Raw genomic sequence first — 12,490 nt, forward strand, 5'->3', positions numbered from 1 at the left:
TATTCATATGTGAGTTGCAATTATTATTTGGAAAAATTGTCAAAAATAATACAAACTTTGAGCGGTCTGCCCAAAATAAGTCAATCTTTTGATTATTTTTAAATAATGCAAACTTTATGCACTATCCGTTTTAAACAAGTCATAACCGGTTGGTGACTTAGAATAACAGGTACATGGGACACGTGTTGTAATTTTATTAGTTTGACAATTGAATTTGAATTTATTTTTATTTAATTAATGCTATAATTTTTAAAAGATATAAAATAATATTTATTATTATTATTATTATTATTATTATTATTATTATATATATATATATATATATATATATATATATAAAATCTCTTCGGAGACATCTGATATATATATATATATAAATAAAAAAAAAGAAAGAAAAACCAATCCCCTCCCCTATCAGCAACCTTTCCCGGCCTTCCAGCGACCCCACGTATGCGCCCCTGCCCCCCCTACCAGTGCCGGCGACACCAGCCCCCCTCCCCCGCGCCGGCGACACCAGCCAAAACCCTAGCGATTTCCAACCACCACGAAACACGACCCACGAATCCTCTCCCCTAAAACAAACGGAAAAACCCACGAATCCCCCATCAAAACCCCTAACAGCCTCTTTCCTACCCCCAAAAACCTAGCGGCTAGGGTTTTCGACGGTCGGAGAAAGAGCGTTTGGGGGTTTTGGTGGTGGGGAGAGCAGGTTTGTGGGTTTTTTGTGGGAAGGGAGAGAGATTTCGGTGATGGTGGTTTGGAGCAAGGGGAATGGGGTTTCGGTGATAGTGGTTCGAGGGAGGGGGAAGGCGGTGGCCGACGAGGTGGGGTAGTTGGGCTGGGGGAGGGGAACCATTGGTGGAGTTGTCGATGGAAGAGGAAGGGTGGCCGGTGGTAAGATAGGGATGTGTTTTTTTTTTAATTTTTTTTGAATTATTTTGTTTGTTAATTAACTACGATTAAATCTTTACTTAGGAGTTAATTAAATTCTTAGACGAATTCATAAAAAAAAAAAAAAAAGTTAACCGATTATATAGGTTGTAGGTAAAATATCCTGTTTAAAGCGGATAGTCCTTAAAGTTTGTACTTCCTCCGTCCCCGAATGATAGTCACTATTTCCATTTTTGGACACCCAAAATGTTAGTCACATTTCACAATTTTAGGTCCCACACAATAACACAAAATGACCTATATACCCTCATTTTTTTTGGATGTATTATCTGTGCTTCCCAAAATACCCTCATATTTGCCTTTGTACTTGTGCCTTAATTGAATGAGTTGTCTCCCTTTTTAATGACAATGAGTTTCTCTCTCTTCTTTTTGTGTTTGCAAATGATTGGGTTTTAGTTCCCATGTACTTTATTTATTTCTCCTTAATTTCCGTGATTTTCACCCAAAAGTGACTATCATTCGGGGACGGAGGGAGTATTATTTAGAAATAAGTTAAAGTTTGACATGTTTTTAACGAATCACTCAAAGTTTGTATTATTTTTGACAATTTTTCCTTATTATTTTAGATTTTTGGTAGGCTATATAAGAAAATAAAGAGGGATAACCAGATAAGTCATACCTCTTCCATCCTTAAAAATCATGAAGTAGGTTAAATATTCACATCTTCTCTTTAGCCGTCCTAGAATAATACGAGTATGTCAGATTCGTAATATCAGTTCTATTCCATAAAATCGGCTTTAACACCGTTTTACCATTATAAGACTATCTTGTAGGTGGGTTAGGTTGAAGAAAGAGTAAACCTCAAATAAGGTCAGTGGAGGATCTAGGATTTTTGAACAAGGGTAGAATTAGACAGTTTTTTAAATTGAATAAGTATAAATGAGTAATTTTATTTTTTTTTGAAACAATAAATGAGTAATTTTATTATATATACTAAATATAATAATGTGTTGTATTGTCGTCTTATAATGCAGAGTATTAGCCGTCAAATTCTGAACATTTAATTCTTATTTTACTCGTACAAATAATTTACTTCATATATTCTACTCCATAGTATCAATTTATATAATATTCCTATTATTTTATAAAAAAAACATAAAAAAAAACACTAACTTTTGTATACATCCGGTGTATAGTAATATTATTGTACATTGGGGTAACTTTTGTTGAATTTAGGGTAACTTTTATCTATAAGGATTAAATAACTTTTATTTTATATCAGGATAATTTATTATATTAGGTACTTTCATTCATTATAGAGTAACTTTTGTTCATTTTAAGGTAACTTTGAAGCTTTTCCTAAAAAAAAAGGTAACTTTGAATCGGATGTACAATATTTTATTGTACATTCGATATTTTTAAATGTTTGTCAAAAGAAAGTTAAATGACCAATATTAAAAACGTAAAGGGTAAAAAGGAACAGAGGCGGTAGTATTAACGTTTTAAAAAGAGTGAAAATGAATAAAACTATAACTATAAATGTCCAATATTAAAAACGTAAAGGATAAAAAGGAACAGAGGCGGTAGTAATAACATTTTAAAAAGAGTGAAACTGCTAAAACTATAACTATCATTATAATTGTTGATTACTAATTGAATTTTTTTTTATCTTAATCAATCTAATTTTCTTCCAAAATAAATCTTAATCAATATAATTGAAAATATATATGAATGATCGTAGGAAATTTAATTGATCAATACTAAATTACTAATCTTCTAAAACAATTGAAAAAAAATGATATTAGGAAGGTATCAAACCCATGACCTCCTAAGAGCACCCACAATGGTCGGGAGCACCCTCCCCACAACTCTCTCTCTCTCCTCCATTTGAACTACCTCACCATTGTAGGAGGTGACTCATGGGTAACCCATAGGTTGGGGATGCCCTCTCTGGCGGGTCACCAGACACCTCGGCCCACGTGAAGCAAGACTCATCAATTCATTTTTTTTTTTGCCATATTGTGAGTTAAAACGGTACCGTTTGATTTAAAAAATAAAATAAAAAATTGACAAGATGTTTGACGCGCATCAAGGAGGACTCGACCCAACAGATTTTCGTCATGTGTCCCACTAAATGGAGTGTTGATTCATTTTGGGCCTTTGATTTTATAGCTGTTGGGGATTTATTTTTCACTTGATTTTTGTCTCTCAAATATCCTTCAACGGTGAAAAAAAAAACTGCTATGAATTTTGAAAAAAAAAATTTACCAACGGCTTTTTTTATATTTTTTCCTATAAAAAGAGACCAATATTGCCAATGTTTTTCACACTTAAATTTTTACCATCCCTCTACTAACCCACAAAAGCTAAGTTATATATTATCTAAACCTAAAAAAATAATATTAGTCCAAATTATGGATCCTAATATTCCTAATAATCAAGGAAATAATTTCTACTCCCCACATAACCCAAATAACCCAAATTACCAAATTAATTCCAATTCTCCAAATTTTCAAGCTAATCTCCACTTTGATCCAAATGGTCTTGCTAATCCAAATGTTCAAAGAATGTTATATTATAACATTCCTAACCGACCAGTAATAAATCTTAATCAGCAGTTTCCTAACCAGTTTCCACAACAGTTTCCTAACCAATTCCAACAACAATTCATGAATCAAATTCCCCAAAATTTTTCTTTTGATTTAATATTCCTAATTTCTCAACACGTTGGAAACCAAGTGGAGAATAGTCCAACAACTCATGGGGGAGATGGAAGTAGTAACAAAACTCCTCTTGAAAGAAATGTCAATAATGATGAAAATGACGATGATGACGTTGATGGTGAAGATCCGCAAGATAGCAACACCACCTCGTCAAATGCAGTGGGGTGCACAAGAAGACGACGCACTTGTCTCAGCTTGGATAGAATGTACGATTGAAGATCCGGAGATAGCAACTGATCAGAGTTTGGCTATGATGTGGAAATCCATATATGAGTTGTATGAGCAAGCCAGGGAAAACAATCCTTCCACGGAGCCCGATTCACTTTAATCAGTATATGGGAAGTGTTGAGAAAATCTGATAAATGGAGGCCAACAAACAAGCAAGTGCCGAATATTAGTGAAAGTGATAGCTCCAAAAGATCAGAACCTGATACTCCAACGGAAGTAGGTAGGCGTGGACATCCAGATGGGGTGAAGAAGGCAAAAAGAAAAGGTAAATCTGTAGCTAGTTCTGGAATTAATAGTTTAGATTCGTTTACTCAAGCCCTATCAAAGATGAATGTGATGAAGGAGCAATACAAAACTGTTGATGAGAAGCGAGTTGATGTAGCGAAACAAATGTTGGATTATTAAAAGGAGCTAGATGTCATCAAGAGACAGAGGAAAAGAGGTTCAAGTTATTTAGTGTTCTACTTGCAAAACCAAACCTCTCCGAAGACGACCAACAACTGTTTCGGAAATTGAAAGAGGAGTTCGGCCACCTTTTAGGCTAGTTATTTATGTTGTTAGTTATATTATTCTAAGTTAGTTTAAGCTTCTTCATCGTTTGCCTTAATTTATGTTGTTGTTCCTTTGGTATGCTTTTACAGTCGTTTTCTGAGCATATGTTAAACTTGTTTTAATTAATGTTGTTTAAATATAATTGAAGTCATTGACTTGTCAATGAAGAAACTCTTTAAACCACATTATAAATCTCATCTTCTAGAGATGTGTGCACAAATATTAGTTTGCAATTGGATGGAAATCTGCAAACCTTATCAGAATTCTCATCTTCTACAGTTGCGTGCCCATATAATAATTCGTAATTGGATAGAACTAGATATATCATCAGAAATCTCATCATCTAGAGTTGTGTGCCAATACATGCATTGTTTTGTAATTGGATGGAAATCTGCAAACCTTATCAAAAATCTCATCTTCTACAGTTTTGTGCTCATACATTATATTATCCATAATTGTTTTTAAATCATTTACAAATTTCTATGTAAGGCCTTTTCACTTTGTAGTTCAACACACAAATAAAAATACCCTTCCTCACAAAAACAGTCTCACACTAAACACTACTCTTACCATATATACCCAAAAATGAATTCTGATTCAAATTCATCTAGTTCATCAAATACTGGTATTTTCGATTATATGGTGAACGACTATGTTGAGAGGCACGAATCAATTACTCAGAGGCGTAAGGAAGAGGAACTGATTGAGGAAGCGATCAATTCAGCTGTTGTCCCCCTTGTCACCTCTACTTTTCAGGTCCCATTCTGTAATACCTCATATTTTTATACGTATTTTATTTAAAATAAGTATTTTGAGAAGTATTTAATTGAATTTAAATGTTTTATTTAAAGTATTTTACTTATTTAATTTAATAAATTGAAAATATTTTATAAAAGGAAAGTTTATTTAATTAATGATTTTAATTAAGTTGGGGTTTAATTTAGGAAAGTTTATTTTAGTAAAGTTTTATTATGGATGGGATTAGGAAAATTAAAAAGGGAAAGTCTAGGGAGAAAGGGTTTTAGAGAAGAGGTATAAATATCCCACATATGAGGCAAATCAAACTTTGCCCAGAGTGGAGAAAACCCAAGGTAAACTTCTCTCTCTTTTCCTTATTTTTCTTTTTTTTTTTCCTTTCACCCCTTCCCCTTCTTTTTTTTCGACCACCCCCCCACCACCACCGCTGCTAGCCACCGGCAGCAGGTGGCTGCCGCCGCCGCTGGCCGGCTGGTGGTGGCTGCCACCTTCTTTTTCTCTCCTTTTTCGAATACCAAAAAAAAAAAAAATATTAATTTTGTTTTAAAAATCAATTTAATCCTAGATCTAAATATTAATTATGGGTTTTGTGATTTGATTTTTGATGTTTGATTAGAAGTATTATATTAATTAATTTTCAGATTATGTTTTTAATTAAAAAGCCCCAATTTTTGAAACCCTAGGCTCTTGATTTATAAATTATTGAAGGATTATGATATATAACGGTGTAAACCTTTGATTTAAAGTGTTTTAAGACCAATTTACAGCAAGATTTAATTAAAATAAAGTGCTGGAATTTTTGGTAAAGCATTAGAAATCAAGTTTCTTTAAGGAATTTTAATTACCCATTAATTGAGATTTAATTATAATGTTTTAAATATAATTTCAGCTTATTTTAAATAAATTATGAGAGGTTTTATAATAGTATATATTGCTGGAAATTTGTGTAGAGTGGGTTTTAATATCCTTTTATGATTTTAAATTGTAGGAGACTTTGAAGTGAGTGATTTCTATTAATTGTGGCGATATTAAGATCGCATTCAAGGTACGTTCGCGTACTTAGCATAATTATGTCGATATAATAGCATGCTAAATGTGTTTGCAAGTAGTATCATGCTAGGTTTGGATTGGAAATTATGATTTGGATGTTATTGGTGATTGGATTATGAAGCATGATTTATTTGTGATGGAATATTGGATGGAAAATAATAGTTTGGAATATTATTTATGAACTACGTATTTATTTATGGCATGATAGAGAGCATGTTTAATTAAACTAAATGTTTAATTTGGTTTGGAATATTGAAAAGGAATTTTATTATGGTTCATATAATTTTTATTGATGCTTTAAGCATGAGGAAGGAGCTATATAAGTGTCTACGTACACGAGGAATAAATTGTATGTTGGTGCCTTAGTGCACTTAAGGTGTTTTTAACACCGAGGGATAGGATTTGTGGCGCTTTATGCGTTTAAGGTGTCATTGGCACCAAGGTAGAACTAAAAAGGGTTCAACATTAAATATTATGTGATCACTAATTATTCAAGAATTAAATTGATGTATTTGGTTGTTTGAATAATTATTATTGATTGAATGATTATGGTTTGAGAGTCATCACCAAGTTTAATAATCGGTAAATAACGTAAAGTGAAAGAGATTACGCACCAAAACTTTTGGAACGTATATACCTTGAGTATGAACATAAAAGGGGAGTTATGGGGTTTTATATTTAACCATAACTTCTAATGGAGTACAGGACGCTGTATATTCCTTTTTCATATTATTATGCGCAGGAATTCCGCCACCTATGTGTGGTTTTGATGCTGGCACGGTTAGCTCCCGTGTCAGTAACCTCAATTTATTGGGGGAGGCTAGGGGAAACCCGTTCGATGCGTAATCAATGCTAAATAAATTATTTAGTGTCTAGTGAGAATTTTTATTGAATGTGGTATGCTTGAAAAACAGGTGCAACAAGGTAAATAGTGTGTTGATAGTAAATTGTATGTTAGTGTGTTAATTACGTTTATGTACTCAGCTTTGCTGATTGTGTGTTTTGTGTGTTTGTTGGCCTTGTCTTTATCTTGGCCCTATGATGACCCATTTATAATGGAGAGTAGTGGAAATAGGTAGAGATAAGCTTTTCAGATGTTAAAGCATATTCATGAATGGGCATGAGTGAAGAGCGTATCATGCTAGTTTCCATAAGTTTATGATGTGTTTATCGCTTTAATTATTTATGATAATATTATTATGCGCGACTAACGAAAAGGTTTTAAATTTGGTTTGGTTTTAATAAGGGCCTATAATGGTTCCAAGTTGTAGGTTGATTTTATTTTACTTTGTTTGACTTTGGTTTGACTTTATTTTCGTTGATTTACTTTTTAAGTTGACTTGTTTTGAAAGGGTTTGAAATTAGTCTTCCGCTGTGTGTCTTTGATAGTTGCCCTAGCCGTTATCACGGTGGCGGTAATATCTTAGATATTCCTAATTAAAGTTTTAGAACAGAGCAAAACAGGTATTTTTAAAGGAAAGGAATTTCTAGGGTGTTACACATTCACTCCCGGTCCTGAGAAGCAAAGGTGGTGCGTACCAAGAGATCGTGAAGATGCTGATACCCAGTTATATAACGACTACTTCAGTCCTAAACCACTTTATAATGACGATATGTTTCGTCGAAGATTTTGCATGCGTAAACACTTTTTCACGTGCATTGTTGAGGAGCTAAGCGAAAGTAACGAATACTTTCGACTAAGGCCTGATGCCACTGGGAGAATTGGTGCTTCCGCTTTCAAAAAATGCACTGCGACAATGAGGATGTTGGCGTATGGTACAACAACCGATGCAGTTGACGAATATCTCAAAATCGCGGCAAGTACAACAAGAGATTGTCTCCAACACTTTGTTGAAGGGATCATCTCTAAATTTGGACAAGAGTACCTGAGGAGGGCAACACCCGCGGATGTAGAGCGACTTCTTTGTGAAAGTAATGTTCGTGGATTCCCCGGTATGTTGGGGAGCATTGACTGCATGCATTGGGAGTGGAAAAATTGTCCACGTGCATGGAAAGGAATGTACCAAGGAAGAAGTAAAACTGCCACCATAATTTTAGAAGTTGTTGCTTCCAAAGACTTGTGGATATGGCACGCTTTTTTTTAACACACCTGGTTCACTGAATGATGTAAATGTCCTTCAATGGTCGCCAATGTTCAATGATATTTGTGAAGGTCGAGCCCTATAGGTGAGTTTTAATGTGAATGGAAATAGATACAATATGGGATACTACCTTACAGATGGTATATATTCAAAATGGGCAGCATTTATCCTAGCCATCAAGCTTCCACAAACCGCTAAGCGAAGATTATTTACGCAGAAGCAAGAAAGTTATCGAAAAGATGTTGAACGTGCCTTCGGAGTGTTACAAGCTCGATTCGCAATAATATGGCAACCATCTTTCGCATGGTCGACAAAAATCCTATGGAAAATTATAATGGCACGCATTATCATGCACAATATGATTGTTGAAGATGAGTGAGAAAACTATTTGCATTATGATGCATCTGAATTTATCACTGATCAAAGTCAAAATATAGCCGGATCTTCAAACCAAGATATTAACCAACCATTCACTGTGAGAGAAGGACGACTACGTAATCTCAATTTAACGGGTTACATGACAAACAGAAATAATGTCCGAGACAGGGAGACTCATGTGTCATTGAAAAAAGACTTGGTTGAGCACGTATGGAGTCGTTTTGGTAATGAATGACGATACAAGTAGTCGGATAATTATTTTCTTATGTAATGTTTTCCCGTGTTGTGAAACCTCTTTTCAGTTCCATCTATGAATTAAATGTGATATTGTTATTTTAAGAGTAATAATAGTTAAGTCTTCAATATTTTTTTTTTAATAATATTTAAATTAATCATGTCATTATTACGAATACTTTGATAATTAGTACAAATAATTATTACATAGTCTAAATTAATGCAAATTCAAGAACTTATAGATGTCATTAGTTCGACTAATATGTTTATTAAAAGAATAATTAAACATAAACTCCATTGGTAGGAGAGAGAAAACATGGTGGGGTATTGATAAAAGTAGGAGAGAGAGTGGTGGGGTTACTCACCATTGTAGGCAAAAAAAGGGAAGTGACTCAAGAGAGTGGAATATGATGTGGAGAGGGAAAAGTAGGGAAGAGAAAATTGTGAGCCACCCCACCATTGTGGGTGCTCTAACTACGCCAAAACCCATTATACGTAAATCTTGTAAATAAAATCATGCTGGTTGATATTTTTTTGCCTAAAACATTTTTGCCTAAAATTATGAGTCAACATGTGCCTTCTTAGGTCCGCCAGTGAATAGGGTTATGTAGTTAACTAGTTATAATGACTCACAAAAGTGGTCTTATAATGATAAAGTGATTTTATACAAATACTTGTCATTTTTAATTGTACATAAAGGTACTATGGACCTTCTTTAACACTTCATCTTAAATCTCTCTCTTTTTTTTTTCTCTCACTTAATGAGGAATAACAAAGTTTCTTAAAACTAGCAATGTCATAGTGTAACATTGTTTTATTTGCTCATCTTTCAATACATATAAACAGAGGTACAAACGAACTAAATCAAGTTGGGTATTTGCGTGTTCGAGTTGAATCTGGTAAGGTATATTGGTTCTAAGCATGCTGGATATTGAACAAGATTCACTACTACAAAAAACCCCTAATAAGTCGGACTTTTAGAGTCACATGTACATAAGGTGCAACTTATAAACCTATCGAGTCGCCTCATACTTATTAGGCGACTCTTTAAGTTGGGGTTAAAATCAACAAAGCACCTAACGAGTCGCCTAATATATATGAGGTGACTTGATAAGTTAACAAGTCGCCTCATATATGCATGCGACTCTATAGTCCGACTTATTTGGTGGTTTAAATTAGATTTTCAAAGTCACCTGTACATAAGGTGCGACTCGAAAACCTGTCGAGTCGCCTTCTACATATTAGGCGACTCAATAGGTGAGTTTTGTTATCTATAACTCTCACCTAATGAGTCGCCTAATATGTATAAGGCGACTCGATAGGTTAATGAGTCGCACCTTATATACAAGTGACTTTGAAAATCTAATTTAAGCCACCGAATAAGTCGGGTTATAGAGTCGCATGCATATATGGTGCGACTTGTAAATCTATCAAGTCACCTCATGTATATTAGGTGACTCATTAAGTGCTTTGTTGATTTTAACAAGTCGCCTAATAAGTATGAGGCGACTCAATATGTTTACAAGTCGCACCTTATATACAGGCAACTTTAAATGTCCGACTTGTTAGGTGCTTTATTATATGACCACTACCTAATAAGTCGCCTAATACGTAAGACGCGACTCGATAGGTTAATTCTAAGAGTGTATTTAAAATAGTTACAATATCTTATATATATGAAAAGTAACTTTGGCATAATGGCAAGAACTTCAACCTTCCAGGCAAAGAACCAGAGATCAAGCATGCTGAGTGTCATAAACATTGACATTATATGAGCTAATAAAAATAATTGGAAAAAATGTTGATTTTTTACGTGTCGCCTCTTTCAACACAAGCGACACAATAGATAAATCCATGGAGTCGCCTGTTTCAACACAAGCGACACAATAGCTTAACAAATAGAGTTGCCTAATAACTAATAGGCGACTTATATAAAAGCTATCAAGTCGCCTCAGAGGCGACTCCTAAAGTTGGAAGCTATTGTGTCGGTGGCTATAGAGTCGCCTTTAAAGCGACTCGTTAGGTCATTTATAGGCGACTCGATAGGGGTTTTTTTGTAGTAGTGATTTTAAATTTTCTTATTCGAGCTTGATTTGTCTAGTAAATTATTGTATTTTCGACCAACATAATTAGAGTATGAATTAATTTTAATTTTTACTCCATAACAAAGATGTTAAAAAAAACTTGGTCCCTTAACCCCTTTTAACCTTTATGTCTTAAAAATTCATGCACTTCTAGTGTGAGATAAAAAACTTAAGCCCTGTTCTCTTCACCTTAAAATAATAATATTAAGTAAAAATAATTTATTTTAGTAAAAATAAGTTCAGTTCAGTAAAATTAAGTTCAGTTTAGTAAAAATAATTTCATTTTAGTAAAAATAAGTTAAGTTCAGTAAAATTCAGTTTTCTTAAAAAAGAATTATAATAGAAAATCAGTAAAAATAATTTCAGTTCAGGAAAAATAATTTTAGTTCAGTAAAATTAATTTAAGTTCAATAAAAATAATTTAAGTTCAGCAAATATAATTTTATTTTAGTAAAAATAATTTCAGTTCAACAAAAATAAGGTGAAGAGAACGGGGCCTTAGTCCCTTAACCTTTATGTTCTGAAAATGCTCTTCTGAGATGTGACTAATATATAATCCATAACGATTATTTAATTTAATAATAACAATAAAATTAAAAATTCATTTTCTTTTTTTTTTTTTTTTTTTTGAAAAAATTCATTTTCTTAAAAAAACCAAAATTTAATTTCCATATACCAATGGACACACTCAGGCACTCACACCAACTGGGCCTCAAAACCTTTTGACAAAAGCCCAACTACAAACCCAAAACCCCATCTCCTGATTTCCCTTCACTCCATAAAAGCAGAAACCCTAATCCCTCTTCTCTGGCCTCCACACTTCCCCCTCCCCCAAAAACCCTACTCACTCACAGAGAGAGAGAGAGAGAGAGAAACAATCAAAATCTGCCATGACAACCCGGTTGAAGAAGAACAGGAAGAAGAGAGGCCACGTCTCCGCCGGTCACGGTCGTATCGGAAAACACCGCAAACATCCCGGAGGTCGCGGTAACGCCGGAGGTATGCACCACCACCGTATCCTCTTCGACAAATACCATCCTGGGTATTTCGGTAAAGTTGGTATGCGTTACTTTCACAAGCTTCGCAACAGGTTTCATTGCCCCATTGTTAACCTCGACAAGCTCTGGTCTATGGTTCCTGAAGATGTCAAGGAGAAGGCCTCAAAAGAGGGGAAAGCGCCTGTCATTGATGTCACGCAATTTGGGTATTTTAAGGTTCTGGGTAAGGGTGTTTTGCCTGCTAATCAAGCTGTTGTTGTTAAATCTAAGTTGATTTCTAAGATTGCTGAGAAGAAGATTAAGGAGAATGGTGGTGCTGTTCTTCTTACTGCTTAGGAGAAAGTGGGGGTTTGAGAAACATTTAGTAAGGTGCTTTTTGTTTTTGTTTCTTGGGAAACTTTTTGAGTATTTGAGATAATTATTATTAATCTTGTTTTCGGATTTTGTTATGATCAGATTTTGGGTCTTGTTAAATGGTTGTTATTATCGTATTA

At 34.2% G+C, this 12,490-nt stretch overlaps 1 long non-coding RNA gene and 1 pseudogene across 1 annotated transcript; both read left to right on the forward strand.

Moving 5' to 3' along the window:
• The first annotated feature begins 4,921 nt into the window (after positions 1 to 4,921).
• On the forward strand, positions 4,922 to 8,838 carry LOC145581712 (uncharacterized). Its single transcript, XR_014099669.1, has 3 exons — positions 4,922 to 5,150; positions 6,139 to 6,195; positions 7,267 to 8,838. It is a non-coding gene; the product is annotated as an uncharacterized LOC145581712 (long non-coding RNA).
• A 2,969-nt stretch (positions 8,839 to 11,807) lies between these two features.
• On the forward strand, positions 11,808 to 12,490 carry LOC145582794 (large ribosomal subunit protein uL15x pseudogene; annotated as a pseudogene).

Source organism: Chenopodium album, chromosome 15 (genome assembly GCF_948465745.1).
Source record: "Chenopodium album chromosome 15, dcCheAlbu1.1, whole genome shotgun sequence".
NCBI lineage: Eukaryota > Viridiplantae > Streptophyta > Magnoliopsida > Caryophyllales > Amaranthaceae > Chenopodium > Chenopodium album.